The following is a 15046-nucleotide window of genomic DNA, read 5'->3' on the forward strand; positions in this document are numbered from 1 at the left end:
ATGATTTTTCTGGGGACTGATGTGAGGCTGACTGGTCTGTAATTCCCCAGTTCCTCCTCCTTCCCTTTTTTTGAAGATGGGCGCACATTTGCCTTTTTCCAATCATTTGGGACCTCCCCCAGTCACCACAATTTTTCAAAGATAATGGCCAATGACTGTGCAATCATATCAGCCAACTCCCTCAGCTCCCTCGGATGCATTGCATCTGGCCTCTTGGACTTGTGCATGTCCAGCTTTTCTAAATAGTCCTGAACCAGTTTTCAGCACTGAGGGCTGCTCACCTCCTCCCCATTATGTGCTGCCCAGTGCAGAAGTCAGAGCTTACCTTGTCTGTGAATACAGAGGCAAAAAAAGCATTGAGTACTTCAACTTTTTCCACATCATCTGGCATTAGGTTGCCTCCCCCATTCTGTAAGGGACCCACACTTTCCCTGACCATCTTCTTGTTGCTAACATACCTGTAGAAACCCTTCTTGTTACCTTTCACATCCCTCGCTAGCTGCAACTCCAATTGTGATTTGGCCTTCTTGATTTCACTCCTGCGTGCTCGAGCAGTATTTTTATATTCCTCCCTAGTCATCTGACCAAGCTTCCAGTTCTTGTAAGTTTCCTTTTTGTGTTTAAACTCACCAAAGACTCCTTTGTTAAGCCAAGCTGGTTGCCTGCCATATTTGCTGTTCTTTCTGAACATCGGGATGGCTTGTTCCTGCGCCCTCAATAAGGTTTCTTTAAAATACAGCCAGCTCTCTTGGACTCCCCTCTGCCCCCTCATATTAGCCTCCCAGAGGATCCTGCCCATCAGGTCCCTGAGGGAGTCGAAGTCTGCTTTTTCTGAAGTCCAGGGTCTGAATCCTGCTGTTCTCCTTTCTTCCTTGACATGGAAGGTCCATTTGTAAGGGTCAGAAGGTTATTTATTCTTGTCCTGCTTCAGCCTCCCATAATGGGCTTTTCCGTTCAGAGTGCCAAGAATGAAACCAATGATGAATGAAGAACATACAATACAAACCATCATCATAAACCTCAGACCACCAACTCTTTGTAAGTCATCAGCCATCTGTCAGAAAGTAATGACTACAAGTCTCTATTACTTGGTTTGAAAAGAAACACTGAGATAAAAGGTTCTGTATCCCCTGAGTTCCTCATTACCTCAAGACTTTAAGGGTCCAGTTTTTTTAAAACATACAGACTGAAATCCAGCACACACAAAGTATGCACCTACCCAGATTTGCGTGTACAGATCTTTGTCCGATGCAAAAATTGGAAAATGCCCATACAAATACATACTGTGCATTCATTCAACTGATTTGCATACATAGGTGCAGACTCATGTTGTGCACAGATGTCTGCTTCAAAAACATGTAGACAGATGTTTATATTAAATTTTTTGCTCCCATTTGCACAAGTGTAAATTTTGATTAATTTTACTGACTGCAGTGGAGTCACTCTGTATTTACACCAGTGTGAACGAGAGCAGAGTTCCAATTTATAAATCCCACATATGCATAGTTTGGGGATTGGTTTTGGAGATCATTCTATATTTTTTGTAACAGCATTACATATAAAAAGTAATGCGGTGGTACTGAGATACTAAAGTGATTTGTTGAAGAGAGTTTCCCCCTTATTTTGGGGTTTGGTAGAGTTGGCTATGAATCAGTAGATTTATGTTAGATATAAACGTGTGTAGTAAGGTGAAATGTTTATGTAAAACATAATGCAAGCTTAAAGTGCAAGCTGGTGAAATATTGTCTGTCATCTATCAAAGCTTTTCTTCAGATTAATGCTTTTAACCATTGCTATGTGTCTCTGGAAATGTTTTTTTTTTATTATTATTTATGGAATCCATCTGCCATCCTAATCCAGAAGTGCTTACAGGATAAAAGTTAAAGCCATGTGGAGATGAATAAATGACATCTTGATTACCTCTCAGATTTTGGTTTAGTGCCTAGTGTGACCTTCAATTCTGGGGTGGGGTGGGGTGAAGGACGGAAGTGGTGGAATTGACTAGCCTTTTGTCATCTCTGGTATGCCTTCCCTGAATCTGCATGGCTCTTGGCGCAGGGTTAATTAGAACACTCTTAAAATGAAGTTGTGGAAGGTAATTTAAATTCCACCTGTATGGATTATGATCTGATCGAGTTTATTAGTATGCAGACAGAGTTCCAATGCATATTTTCAAGTGGCATACGACTTCAAGGCATTTTCACACTTCGTCAGGCCTGGCCCGCATATTCATATTAGCACAGTTTATTTAGGCGAGGAGAGAGCCTGTATTTCTAGGAGATATTGTTACATGAGAGATGAGTATTTATTCAAATATTTTTTTAAATGTCCTGTTAGACAAGTTTGCCTATTCAAAGATTCCAGGGCCATTGAAGAAACAATGTTAATTTAAAAATTTCAAAGAATTAACTTTGACAGGCCAGCTAGTCTCCTTAGGTCCCATTACATTGTCATGCTATTTTATTGTGATAGGTAGGTAGGCTTCATTAGAAGCAGTTGCTGGTTTTTTCTGAGACAAGCAGTGGTGGTAAGTAGTCTCTGAATAAACTAATACAGGATTCAAAACAAGCTAGGGATAGTAAGCTTAAAGTGACTAGCCTTAAACAGAAATATAGAACTGTCAAGGAATAACTTGTGTTAAGAAGAACGTAAGGTTGTTTAGTTTCATTAGTTATCATAAGATAAGTACCATCGTCTAAGGTGCAAATCAAATTGAGCAGCCAAAACATAGCCTCCTAGCTGCAAAGTCTTGAAAGGAACTATATTTAAGGATCAGTCTTGCAAACACTTACTCATGTAAGTAGCCTTATGAGAACAATGACAAAAGTCAACTTGTGCCAATTATGGTTTGCCACTGGTGATTTTGTTTCTTGCTTTTTATTTGTAAGGCAGCTCCATTGTTTAAAATCATTTCCTGTCGTGGTGTTTTGTGATGGACACTCATGTAACTACGAGGGAGCAAACTGGTACAATGTGCAAGATATAGTCCCTGGTGAGGATTCACAAAAGACCTGAAATAGAAACCATAAATCAAAAACATTCCAGCAGCTGAAAGCAAAATGAAACACATTCATATCAGCTAATAAGAGATCATACAAGGTGTATGGGAAAACAAGCACTTGTCTGTCTTAATTCTGCAGGACTTACTTTGATTAGTAATATTATATTAGAGTGACTTCACTATTTGTACATTTTAAAATAAAAAATTAAATATATAATAAAAACAAACTATGTACAATATGTCTCTATTAAAATGTAGTCAGTTGAGAAAAATTGGGAGTGAGACAAAGAAAAGGCTTGGGGGCAACAATCACTAAATTAAATACTGCTCCAAGGAATTGACTTGTTGTTTTGCAAATATGGGTAATTTGACTAACCTAGCACAAAAACTTCCTTTCTACTTGACACCCAGAGTTTAAAGTAAATTTTTTGTTTATAAATCCATCTAACATAATCTGTGTATCCAATACTGCTTCTGTTGAAGACAGTGGGACTTTTGCCATTGATTTCAAAGCGATTAGGATCAGACCCCATGTTAGTGTTTGCCCCTGTTTTGCATGCAAGTACCTTTTTTCTTTAACCAGGAAAATAGTATACTTTTTTGTCTCTACATGCTCTTTAGAGCTATCATAAACTATATCATCAGTTTGCTAATGTTTTGCAAGAACTTACCAGTTAATGTAACTTAATGTAAACTTCCCAGTTTGGTTTAATACACCAGCCTTTTATTCTCCCTCTTAAAGAAAAAAATAACCCAACCTACAACACAAGATATGGGACATTCCAAGTAGAAATCTTGGAAGTCTCTCATCAGTCGTCTCATTTCTTTGTTGAAAGAAAATACTAAACCCCACAGGATCACAAAGAGGGGAATTACGTTAAACAGAGATTTTAATTTTTGGAAAGAGCATAAAAATATCCTGGTGAAATTAGCAGGCACTTGTCATTTTTTGACTGGTGATTCTAAAAGCTTGCTGTTCTTTTATTAGCTAGGTTAAATGTCTCACTAGCATTGACATTTTGTCATTCTAATGAAGTATAATTCATGAATCTGTAATTACACAATGTACGTGTAATCAGCAAGATTTCTAACTTCCACATCTAAAATAACATTTTCTGCATTCTGTTGTCTAATTTCACCTGACAATTTTCCAACTAGATTACAAACTTTCTCCAAGAAGCAGCAGAGCATTGCAATTTTTCCTTCAGGTCAAAAGGATGGCAGTTGGAAAAATAAGATGTTATAAATCTGCTTCTAATTATGCTAATTAAATATTACATCATGTAGATCAACCTACTGTAGATCTTAGATACCTCTTTGTATTGTTTTAATAATTAGCTCTATTTGTTACGCATGGACAATGACTTTGATATGTCTCTTTGGTAATGAACCAATGGCTACAGTTTTTTACTTAACATATCATTGTAATACAAAATGTTAGAGGGAGTACCAGGAATACATGTGATAGTTGAAGAGGCTGATTAAATTAAACATTGTTAAACTCCTTGCTACAGGAGTACAGGACACAGATGCAGCCAATGGGAAGTACTGATATATTAAACTTGTGGCTGTGAATCATAGAATAAAATCAATTCAGCCAACTTGTTTTAGAAGCACTTATAATACAAAGATTTTTCCATTATAGAGGTGGTAGATTTTCATTAAATCATTTTAATCAATTTATTAGAATCCAGCATGACACTTAAGTACTATGAATTTTAATAATGCCCAAAGGCTAAAATTCAGATTAATGCAGCTCATCTAATTTTAACTAGATTACTTTTTTCATTAATTTTTTTAAATGAAAGCACACAGCTCTAGTGCCATTATAGGTAGCACCTCAAGTGCAGAGTCCATAATCCTGAAAGAAGTTTCTTTCCAGATACAGCTTCAGATTTTAAAGTCAGCTAAATACATTATACATTTTTCTATATATAAAAAAAGCATATATTTCTGCTTAGATGAATAACTGCATGTGTTTTTCATTTCAGGTTCTGATAGCTCATGTAATGAGAACTACTTCTTAAATAGAAGACAAGGTCCTTTTTAAAGCAAAACCTTTGCCAACCCTGCCAGTGAAAAGAAAATAGATAATAAACACAATTTGTAATAAGTTGATTTCTGCACCAAAAAAAAAAAAAAAAAAAGAGGCCCAGCACAACATTTAGTTTGTGGTGTTAGAAACCTACTGTACAAGGGACTTGCTTTGTCCTGGAGAGGGAGGTGCTAGTGGAACTGCTTGTATAAGCATTCCTTGCTGGATGATTAATAGACCAGTGTTAATGCAGCTTCCTTAAAGGTGGCAAATTCATCCTCTAAGGGAAAGGAGGGAGTGAAATATCAATGACAGCAGCTGTGTGGGGGAGTGGGGGAAAAGGTCTGAGAAATATATCAAGGGGAACATAAGTGGTAAATAGACAGGATGGGTTTGCTCATGCTATGACATCTCTGGATGTCGCTGAGGGCAATAAAAGAATAAAATGGCAAAGCTTTACTGTCATTGCATCATTTATTAATCCATGTGCTAAAAGAAGATGCTTTACCTGACTGAAATAATAGTGTATTAGCACTATACAAGAACGTACATCTTTCTCTGCATCTTGAATTACTGGGAGTTATCTATGTCTACCATGCTAATTCCATAATCTCAAGCACTGTGGAAAAATATTGATATCTGTGGCTACTGGTAACAGAAGTTCTGAAACCTCAGAGACTGCTCCATTTTCTCATGTTCATTATTTGTCTCCAGTAGAATGCCCATAACCAGTCCATTTTTCAGGAACAGAGTTTGTGATATCACCTGGACTGCTTGCGGTATCTGATATTTGAGTTCCTAGGGGTGATACAAGTATGACCAGAGACTCCTCTGCCATCCTGATGCATCTGACATGAATTCCAAGGGATTGTGGTGCAAAGATATCTGAACTTCCATAGCCCACAACTCCTTTCTTGTCTTACTGAAGGAGATACAAAGATCATACAACCCAAAGAATACTCCGCCTCTAAAAAAATGGCAATCAACATTTCTCTCCCCACACCTCCGGTCTCCCAGCACAATAGCGAACCAAGAGAAGGAACTTGCTTGAAGCATTATTTGATAGAAGAGAGCAGGAAACATTTACCTATCCCTTCTCTATTTCCAGATAACTATTAAATTAACATAGTTCTTACCACTAGTTCTGAGAGATCCCTCCATCCTGCTGCCAGCCATATACGAGAATTACGCCGACCCTAGTTAGAGGGGAAAGAAGAGCGCAGGCAGTAAGATACTCTGGAGCTGGATCTTCTTCCCTGGGCATCTGTCCAATACCCAGTATGAAGCTTTTCTTTTTTTCTTTTGCTCCTTCCACCATAGGGGGATGATTTCTTGAATATGTCAAGCTGCCATGTAACCAGTGTCTGCACCTTACTGTTGCTTGGAAAACCATAGATCTATTCTGCTGGATCTTGACCTTCTGGGGGAAAAAAGGTCATCATGTCTTAGCAGATTTCCTTTGGGTTTCTTCTATTTCTAATGTAATATAGATTTTTTTCCCTGGAGGCAATATTTATTAATAGTTTACACTAAGACTTAACCCTGGAAATTGCTTCCTATATTTTTCGCTTCTCGGCCTATTAGGGCTAAGATCAAGTGTAGTCTGTTATATATTGCATTTGCTCTTCAGACATCTTCTCAGACGAACACTGTTTAAAGGAGAATTCTTACAGCCCAGACAATCTTTTTAAAAGGTTACTTTGTGAAGTAGTTGGCTTTTCAGTGAGTAGGTATCTTGCTCATGGCTGTTTTCCAGCCTATTGATGATCCAGATGCAAGGTAATTTAATTAAAAGCATTTTTTGTTTTTAAAAAGTCATCTCCTGCCTTTATCAATAATGAAGTCACACTATTGTTCTAACTCCACCATTAAGCAGAGAGAAAACAGAGTAAATCTTGACATGGGCAGATACTTCAGGAATTTTAAATAATTATTTTTATAATGAAGAAATCTGTTAACAAAAGGATAAAATAAGAAACTAATTTGCACAAGCAAAGCTAGCAGTGTGCATCCAGATGGGAGACTGTACATGCAGTTACAAAGGTATCTTGTACACAAAATGGGTATTTTGTATGCACAGTTACCTGTTTGTATGTTGCATGCATATTTTGATTTAAATGCCTAAGTTGGAAAATTTGGCCCATAGTGTCCTGAAAAGTGTGTTTAGTACTTATTTCCTTTCTACAACTTTAATGGAAACACAGTATAGGGTAATTAATGATACCCTCTTGAATAATTGTAAACTTCAGAAGAAAAAGTTAACAAAGGTACCATTTATTTCACAGGCACCTAGTGAGCAGTTCACTATATAGTTCATGCATTATCAAATATACATTGTTAACAAAGAACTGAATACTACTGATATGACAAACGCTAAGGCTGTGTCTACACTAGAGACCTTACAGTTGCACAGCTGTACAGCAGCAGCTGCACCGCTGTAAGGTCTCCCATGTAGCCACAATATGCCAATGGGAGAGAGCTCTCCTGTCAGCATAATTAATGTGTGGCGGTAACTATGGAGCAAGCATCTCCTGCTGATATGGTGCTGGCCACAGTGGCACTTCTGTTGGTGAAACTTATGTTTGTCAGAGGGTGGCTTCTCCCCCCACCCCCCTTCTTTCCATGCTCCTGATCGACAAAAGTGCTAGTGTAGACATAGCCTATGATCTGTTAATCTGTATTGACCTGATACTACTCATATTATAATATAGATCCCAGCACAGTGCTGGTAATATAATTAAAACAAAGGTTTTTAAGGACCCATTCAGGAGAGTCTCATCCTCTCATGAAGTTTCCAGGTTTGCCCCTCTTTGGGACAGTCAGGGGTTTGGAATGCCTGAGATCTATGCAGGTCACTGGGGATCTCCTGGAGACACGGGGCCATCCATTCAGAAGTCCTATGCTTCTGCATTGGCTCTTGTCCCTGGGGCTCTGTCCCAATTCTCTGACAGCTAAGTTCCAGTGAATTTTCCAGCTGGCAACTTCCCCCAAAATTCTCCTTTTAAGGAGGTTTCCTTAGTGGAGAGTAGGAATTGCCATGCTAGATCAGACCCCCTGGTCCATCTAATCTAATATCCTGTCTCCAACAGTGGCTGGTACCAGATACTTCAGAGGATGGTTCATGAAACCCCAGTGAAGGTAGTTATAGGTAATCTGTCCCCTAATAGAGATTGTTTTAGGCAGGAGCTTACAGCCTTCTTTATTACCAAAGAAACACACTTTGGGCATTCTGTAAATAATCTACCAAAAAACAAAACAAAACAAAAAAACCCTACACTTCTTTGTACTTCTATTATTGCCCGTAAAAACCATGAGACAAAATTCTAAAAATATTTAAATAAAAGACTGCTCCCAATCTTTGTATGCTTTTTCAGAATGGAGCAAATTATTATAACTCGGTAGAAACCACTGAAAATAGAGGTTTATAAAGGAAGTGCTGACAGTGCATTAATGATAGCTGTCCTAGCAGTTGCTGCTATGATAAAGACTGTACAGAGCACATAATGTACTTCTACAAAGAAACTGATACTCTCTGAAGTCTTGTGAGTAGAAACTTACCCAGGATCCCAAGGGGCAATGTAGAAAAACACAATTTTGTCAGGAAATTGTATTATGGTTATGTCTGGTTCTGTGAACTCTGACCAGACTAGATAAGCTTTTGCTGAACTAGGCATAAAGCTTGCCTTGTTTAGGGGGGGAAAAAAAGTTCAGTACAAGACCCAGACACATTCTTACATTTCCCCTTTTGCCCTAAATCTGAAAGCCTGAACAGGTGCTTGTAGACCTAATTATAGATTTAAAAAAAATTATGCAGCAGTTAAACATTACCAGCATTCTTTCAAAGATTTGAGATATATCATCTTTTATGCAAAGACCTACTATGATAAGCATAGGATAATCATACAATAAATTAAGGTCTTGATGCAGGAAGGTACTTAAATCCATCCTTAAATCCATCCTTATTCAGGAAAGCTCTTAAACATTAGTCTTAACTGTAAGCCTTAAGGTTAAATGCTTTCCTGAATCAGGTTTCAAGGTCCAGATTTTTAGTCTATTGTCTGCTGCGCCCCTCCCCAACCCACCCCTTCTACACAGTTTGTCGGCACAAATGATATATAATAGATGTTTAGATATCTGATATGTGGCCACTGTCATAAGGAAGTTGGACGCATATGGTATATGCCATTCCTGCACCGGTAAAGAGACGCTAATGCAAAACAGGAAGCTTTGAATGTGGGATTAACATGAGGTACTAAATATTTAGAAGTGTATTAATGGGGTTCATTACTTTGGTGTTGGATAATCAGTGTCTTGCATGATTGAAAATAACCATCTAGCACAGAATATTGCAGGCTTATTCTTCATCAGCTAAAGAAATCAATGCAAATGGGATTTTCTGAAAACAGGACATGAGCTGATGTGACAGTCCATAAAAAGCCATCTGAGTTAAATACCATAGCAGTTTTGAACAGGTGACTGAAAACTGGTTTGTTTGGTTTTTTGTTTTTTTGTTTTTGTTTTTGTTTTTTTTAAATGGATGAAAAGATAACTGTTTAGAATCCAATACCCTTGAATGCTTCAGATTCATACTTGTTTGTCCTGTGCCTGTTCTGTGATATTGTTTAGTTTTGTTTGTATGCATCTTCAGACAAGGATAGGGAATAAAATAACTTTTCCTTTGTTTAAAGACCCCTCTCCCCACCATGAGTTATGAATGAATATGGAAAGGAAATTGAAATTACTATTGTGATAGAGCACAAATCACTGCTGTTGGACCCAGCAGAAAGTACATTATTTATGTACATTTATTCTGTGCATGATGGGGAGAACAGAATATGCCCCCTCCATCTTTGAATGATTAGTGGCTTCATTCCCCCCATAACCTATGGTTTTCCCCCCAGAGCCTCACAGATAATGAGAAAACCATAACAAGAACTCATGCCTCTGTGTAGGCCTTGTGCATCCTCACTAACTTTTGGGACCCTTTCCTACCCACTCTGTCTCCCAGAGAGTGAGAGTGAGAGTGAGAGCAGTACATACCCATAGATACCTAGCCCATACTGGCCTCTCCACAGGTTTGAGGCAGTGGCAGATGGTGTCAAGGAGATCGCTGATCCTCACATGCCTCTCTATATGTAAACGGAGAATTCCTTACATGGAGAGTCTCTGCTTGCAGAGCTCAGGACAACAAGCAGGCCTTAGGCTTTTGAAAATAAATGTTTTCACTGAATTATGTTTTAGTCATGCTTCAGTTAAAATGGTTTGCTTGTATTTCTACGTTCCTTTGCAGTTTGTAACTCAGGCTTTGCAGCACTGGGTTAGTGCTTAACTGGATACTGACCACATGGGCAGTGAAACGTTTTTCACTCTCCAAACTGAGTAAAATGCAAAAAGTAAATACAGTGCATGAATGATGAAAAGTAAATTTAGGTTTTTTGAAATCCACTTTAATATTCCAAAGTGGTGCTAGTAAATCTTCTATTTAGTTACTAGTTTTTTCAAGGTCATCAGCGATGCAAGTTATTTGCCTACATAAGCAGTAACAGAGAGGGTATGAGATACCAATGTAAGAGAATATAGCAGAGATTGAAGCAATTATAAGTTACAATTTTTGAACTGTTCATTAAAAATACTAATGTTTTGAATCAGTTCATCCTATTTGCTCTGTCTTTCCTCAGTGTGATTTTTTTTTTAGCCTGACTACTACCTTTTAATCAATGAAATGGTTATAGTGTCCTACTTAAGAAATATGAGATGTGCTTGCCTATGCTATATAAATAATGCTTGTGTCAACATTTGGCCTTTGTAAAGCCTGATCACTCTAATGGAAAGGAAGGTTGCTGTTTCAAACAAAATAGATTGCTCCCTATTGGGATTGGATCAACCTGTGCTTCATTGCAAGTTCCACTGGATAAAACTGAAAGGGAGGCAGTGTTGTGAGAACTGAATGTGGGATGATTTTACTTTTTACTTCCACAGCCTTATACAATTAATTTTGGAATGTGAGTGTTTATGCCAAGAGATTTAACCTGTTATGATCAGCCAGGCAAAAGAAACCTTTGCCAAGCTTGTTAAATATACATAGAGAAAAGAAAAGATGAACATGAGGAAATTAAGAATCAAATAAACCCTGAATCTGGAGAAATCCTGTTTTCCCTCTTTTTTTTTTTTTTGTATTTACACAAAGGTTTTTCAATCAATATTTTCATTTAAAAGCCTCCCAGTAAGTACAAGTGCCCTTTTTAAGGTGGCAGGGGAAGGACGTGCCACTCAAATGTTGAATTTTGTGATTCCAGCTCAGCATTCAGTAATCATTTCTAGATTAATCTTGCAGTTAGAACAGACATGAAAAATGAACACGGAAAAAAGAATAGCTATTTCTGTTTTATGATTGTTTTTGAGGAGCACGACTGTCAGAACACAGTGACGTCATTCTGTAGATCCTGGTTCAACTTCCCCAGCCTGGGTCAGTATCAGGTTGGTTTGCTCTGATCTCCTGCCAGTTCTCTTCCAAACCTGGACAGAGTTCCTTATGTTTGGATCCTTACCAAAGTGCCTCTACAACAGCAAACGCATTTTAAAAAATTGAAATTATTTCTAATTATAGAAAAGAAGGCATCAAAAATTGCAATAAAATCTGATGGAAATATGAGAAAATGAGATTAGCTTCTGAAGTTTATTAGAATAGCATTTACAGAAGCTGTGCTATTACAAAGTAAGGGTCCGTATCCTGAACGTCTTATTCAGTTTTACCCAATCTAAACTTCCATTGAAAACAATGAACTTTTGGATTTGACTCTCTGGTCCCAATTCTGCAAGGATTTAAGCACATACACTTAAAAATAAGTAAGTCATCATTTTACAGAGATTAAAGATAAAATCAAATTTTTAAAGTATTTAAAATAACATAACTTTCTAAACCGCCACTCCGTTTGGTTCTTTAGTGTATTTGGTCCTAGCTGACTTCAGTAAGACTACTCAGAGTGCTTAAAGTTAAGCATGTATGTAAATCTTTGCAGGTACAGGAGTGAGGTTAGTAAACATAAATTTTGGATTTGGATCATGGTTATTATTAGAGCAAAATAAGCAGTAGAGTTTTGGAAGTCTGCAAGTCTTTCTACTGAAATATTGATATTTTTGCTATTTGGTGTAGATATTCATATTCCAGTAGATGAGGGCAGAGCGTTTATAGTGGCATTGTTGATGCAGGCATACTGTCCCAAGATTCACAGTGCACCTTCATTGATCAGAATTAATAAAGAAATCTTATATATAAATTCTTAGCCCCTTTGCTGATATGCATGTTAAAGACAGAGGGCTAGGTTCTCATCTGGTGTAACCCACATTGCCTCACTGATTTCACTGGAGCCATGCCAATTTACATCAATGGAGAAGCTGGACCAGAAATATTTTCCATGTAATTTGCAATGGGGGGATGGCGCTGCATGAATGAGATTATATATTTAAAAAAAAAAAAAAGCTATTTAAATCCAAGTTCACAACATTAGACAAAAAATAGTCCAGAATCAGCCCATTCTTGGAAGCCATGGAAAAGTCAGGGGGTGTCTGGTATACAGTTTGTTTATTGAAAACATTTCAATTATAAGTTTTTAAAAGGAGATTACAAAACAGCAAGTCAAAGTATATTTTTAAAAGTATGAAAAATACCTTAAATGTCTTTATTTTTCTACAAATATATATTCGGGTCTCTTTTTTTTTTTTTTTTTTTTTTTTTTTTTTTTTTTTTGATAACTGCACCTTTCTAGGGATCCAGTCCAGCTTCCATTGAAGTCAATGGAAAAACTTCCATTGTGTCCAAAGGGAATTGGATCAGACTGTCTACATAACTTAATAAATCTTTTCTATCTCCAGCATCTATGATAGATGGTATGTGGAAAAGTCCACAGTTGAATTGGTATCTCTCTGTTTATCTTACATTTAATTGTGATGTTGTTTTTAGTAGTAATACTACGGTAGTGACCAGAGGCCCTAATCAGGTCAGGATCCCATTGCACTGGGTACAGCCATATCTAAAATACAATCTCTGCTCAAAAGAGCTTTCAGTTTATATTCCGAAGAGCTTTACCGACTGAAATTCAAACTATAGGGATTGTCCTGTTCATTACTTGAAATTCAGCTCTTGGGTGAACGTTGCACCATTGTTAATGGTGCACAGCAATACTAAACAGCAAGTTAGCAAAGAAAGTGTAGAAGAATATCTCATCCAATTGAAACTGCAAAGGAAATTTAGGCCATGTCTATACATATATACAGCACTGCAACTGTACCAGTTCAGCTGTGCCACTGCAACACATGGTGAAGATGCTCTATGCCGACGGGGGAGAGCTCTCCTGTTGCCATAAAAACACTACATCTGTGAGCGGCAGAATCTATGTTGGCGGGAGAAGCTCTCCTGAGCACAGTGCACATGAGTACTTGTCACTCAGGGGGTGGGTTTTTTTTCCATACCCGAGCAACATAAGTTATACGGGTAAGATGTAGTGTAGACATAGCACAATGTAATTACCCAGATTGGAATTTGGTCAGGACCCTGAGGTTAACAACCCTACTTTTTTGTGAAAAGTGCCATGGAATCTTTCATGATCAGGCCTTTTGGTTTTATGATCTATCAAAGATATAGCATCTCTATTTACCCTTTGCTCCCTAGGATCATGTTAGGGCAGAGAGAGGAGTCCCTCTTTCTGCATTATCTTGCTGTTCTTTGGAGGTTTTCCATCCCAACTGAGAGGCAGTGGGATCTGAAGGAATGAGCACAGCAGGGAGAAAGCTAGAAAGTTCTGAGTTTTGATCTTGGCTCTACCGCTGACTTGCTGTGTGGTCTTGGCCAAGTCACTTCGTCTCTAACTCAGTTTCCCCATTTTCAAAAAGAAAGGAAAAAGGGGGATGTTGGCAGGAGAGTCTCCCGCTGAAATAGCTACTGCTGCTCATGAGGGCTGGAATAATTATGTCGGTTGGGAGAGCTGTCTCCCTTTGACTTAGAGCATCTGCACTAGCAGTGCTACAACGGTGCAGTTGTATTGGTGCAACTGCACTGCTGTAAGCTCTGTAGTATAGCCACAGCCTGAGTGAAATTTGTCTTAACACAGCCCTCTGTTCTTGGAGGGCTGTGGTCCCCCGTTTCCATGGAATTACATACAGTCCCTGACCCATAATGATACTTAAACTTAATACAGTAAGATCTCCTGAAGATAATGCAGGAAATTGCCATATCTGTCACAGCATGCCTTAAAGCCATGTTTTCATACTGAAGTAATGGCACTGGGTGGTTGTATTCCAAGATTAAGTCTATAGAATATTGTCTATGTAATTTTACAGGGATGTTGCAGAATACTGTACAACTTCACTCCTTCAGTATGTTTTTTGCTATAGTGTGAACTAATCATGTTGACTAGAATTATGTCAATCATACATTAAACTAGTTTCCTGTGTAAGTTTCCTTATTCATCAAAATTCTGGGTCAATACAGGAAAGAAATTGCCTATGGGAGTAAATGAGAGTGAGGTAGAAATAAATACGGGGCTTTTGAGAAACACAAGTCCTGCTCGTAGCTAAAAATTCTTCATTGTACAGCAGTCCAAGTTACAATACTTTGATGGGGACAAGTGGGATAGTTTAAAGATAGAATTATTTGGCTTCAGTCTCCTTTCCATTGCACTGGTTTTATGCTTGCGTAATTCCATTTAACTCACTGGCACTATGTCAACATAAAGTTGGGGCAATGGTGGTGAATCAGGCCCATTATTAATTACAGAAAAGCTTTTTGGACACTCATAAGTGTTCTTGGTTCTGCTGGGTAGTTTATTTAGAACTAAGCATTGTCTAGTCCTGACCAGACCCTCTTGACAAGTTGTCCACATTTGGATACTTTTCCACAATACTGTAGCTGCTGAGCTCTGATAAATGAAAAGCTTTTGTTTTCTATGCAAATCATCCATCTATTTTGTAGTTCATTGCTTCCACTGATTTTATTTGAAATGCAAATATTAGTA

The 15046-nt window shown here is 37.9% G+C and overlaps 1 protein-coding gene across 2 annotated transcripts in view; it reads left to right on the forward strand.

Annotated features, from left to right (window-relative positions):
- The window catches only part of MAP1B (microtubule associated protein 1B), a 234739-nt gene that overhangs the window by 154506 nt on the left and 65187 nt on the right, over positions 1-15046 (forward strand). Inside the window, exon 6 of one of the 2 annotated variants that reach the window (XR_010923981.1) lies at positions 2893-2920. The exons of the other annotated variant lie outside the window; for it this stretch is intronic. The gene's annotated coding sequence lies outside the window, so the exon portion shown is untranslated. Of the gene's footprint in view, positions 1-2892; positions 2921-15046 lie in introns of those variants that run through there. 2 annotated transcript variants of the gene reach the window in all.

The sequence above is a fragment of the Emydura macquarii genome, unplaced genomic scaffold, assembly GCF_026122565.2.
Source record: "Emydura macquarii macquarii isolate MOO-44397 ecotype Brisbane River unplaced genomic scaffold, CSIRO-AGI_Emac_v2 contig_2897, whole genome shotgun sequence".
Taxonomy (NCBI): domain Eukaryota; kingdom Metazoa; phylum Chordata; order Testudines; family Chelidae; genus Emydura; species Emydura macquarii.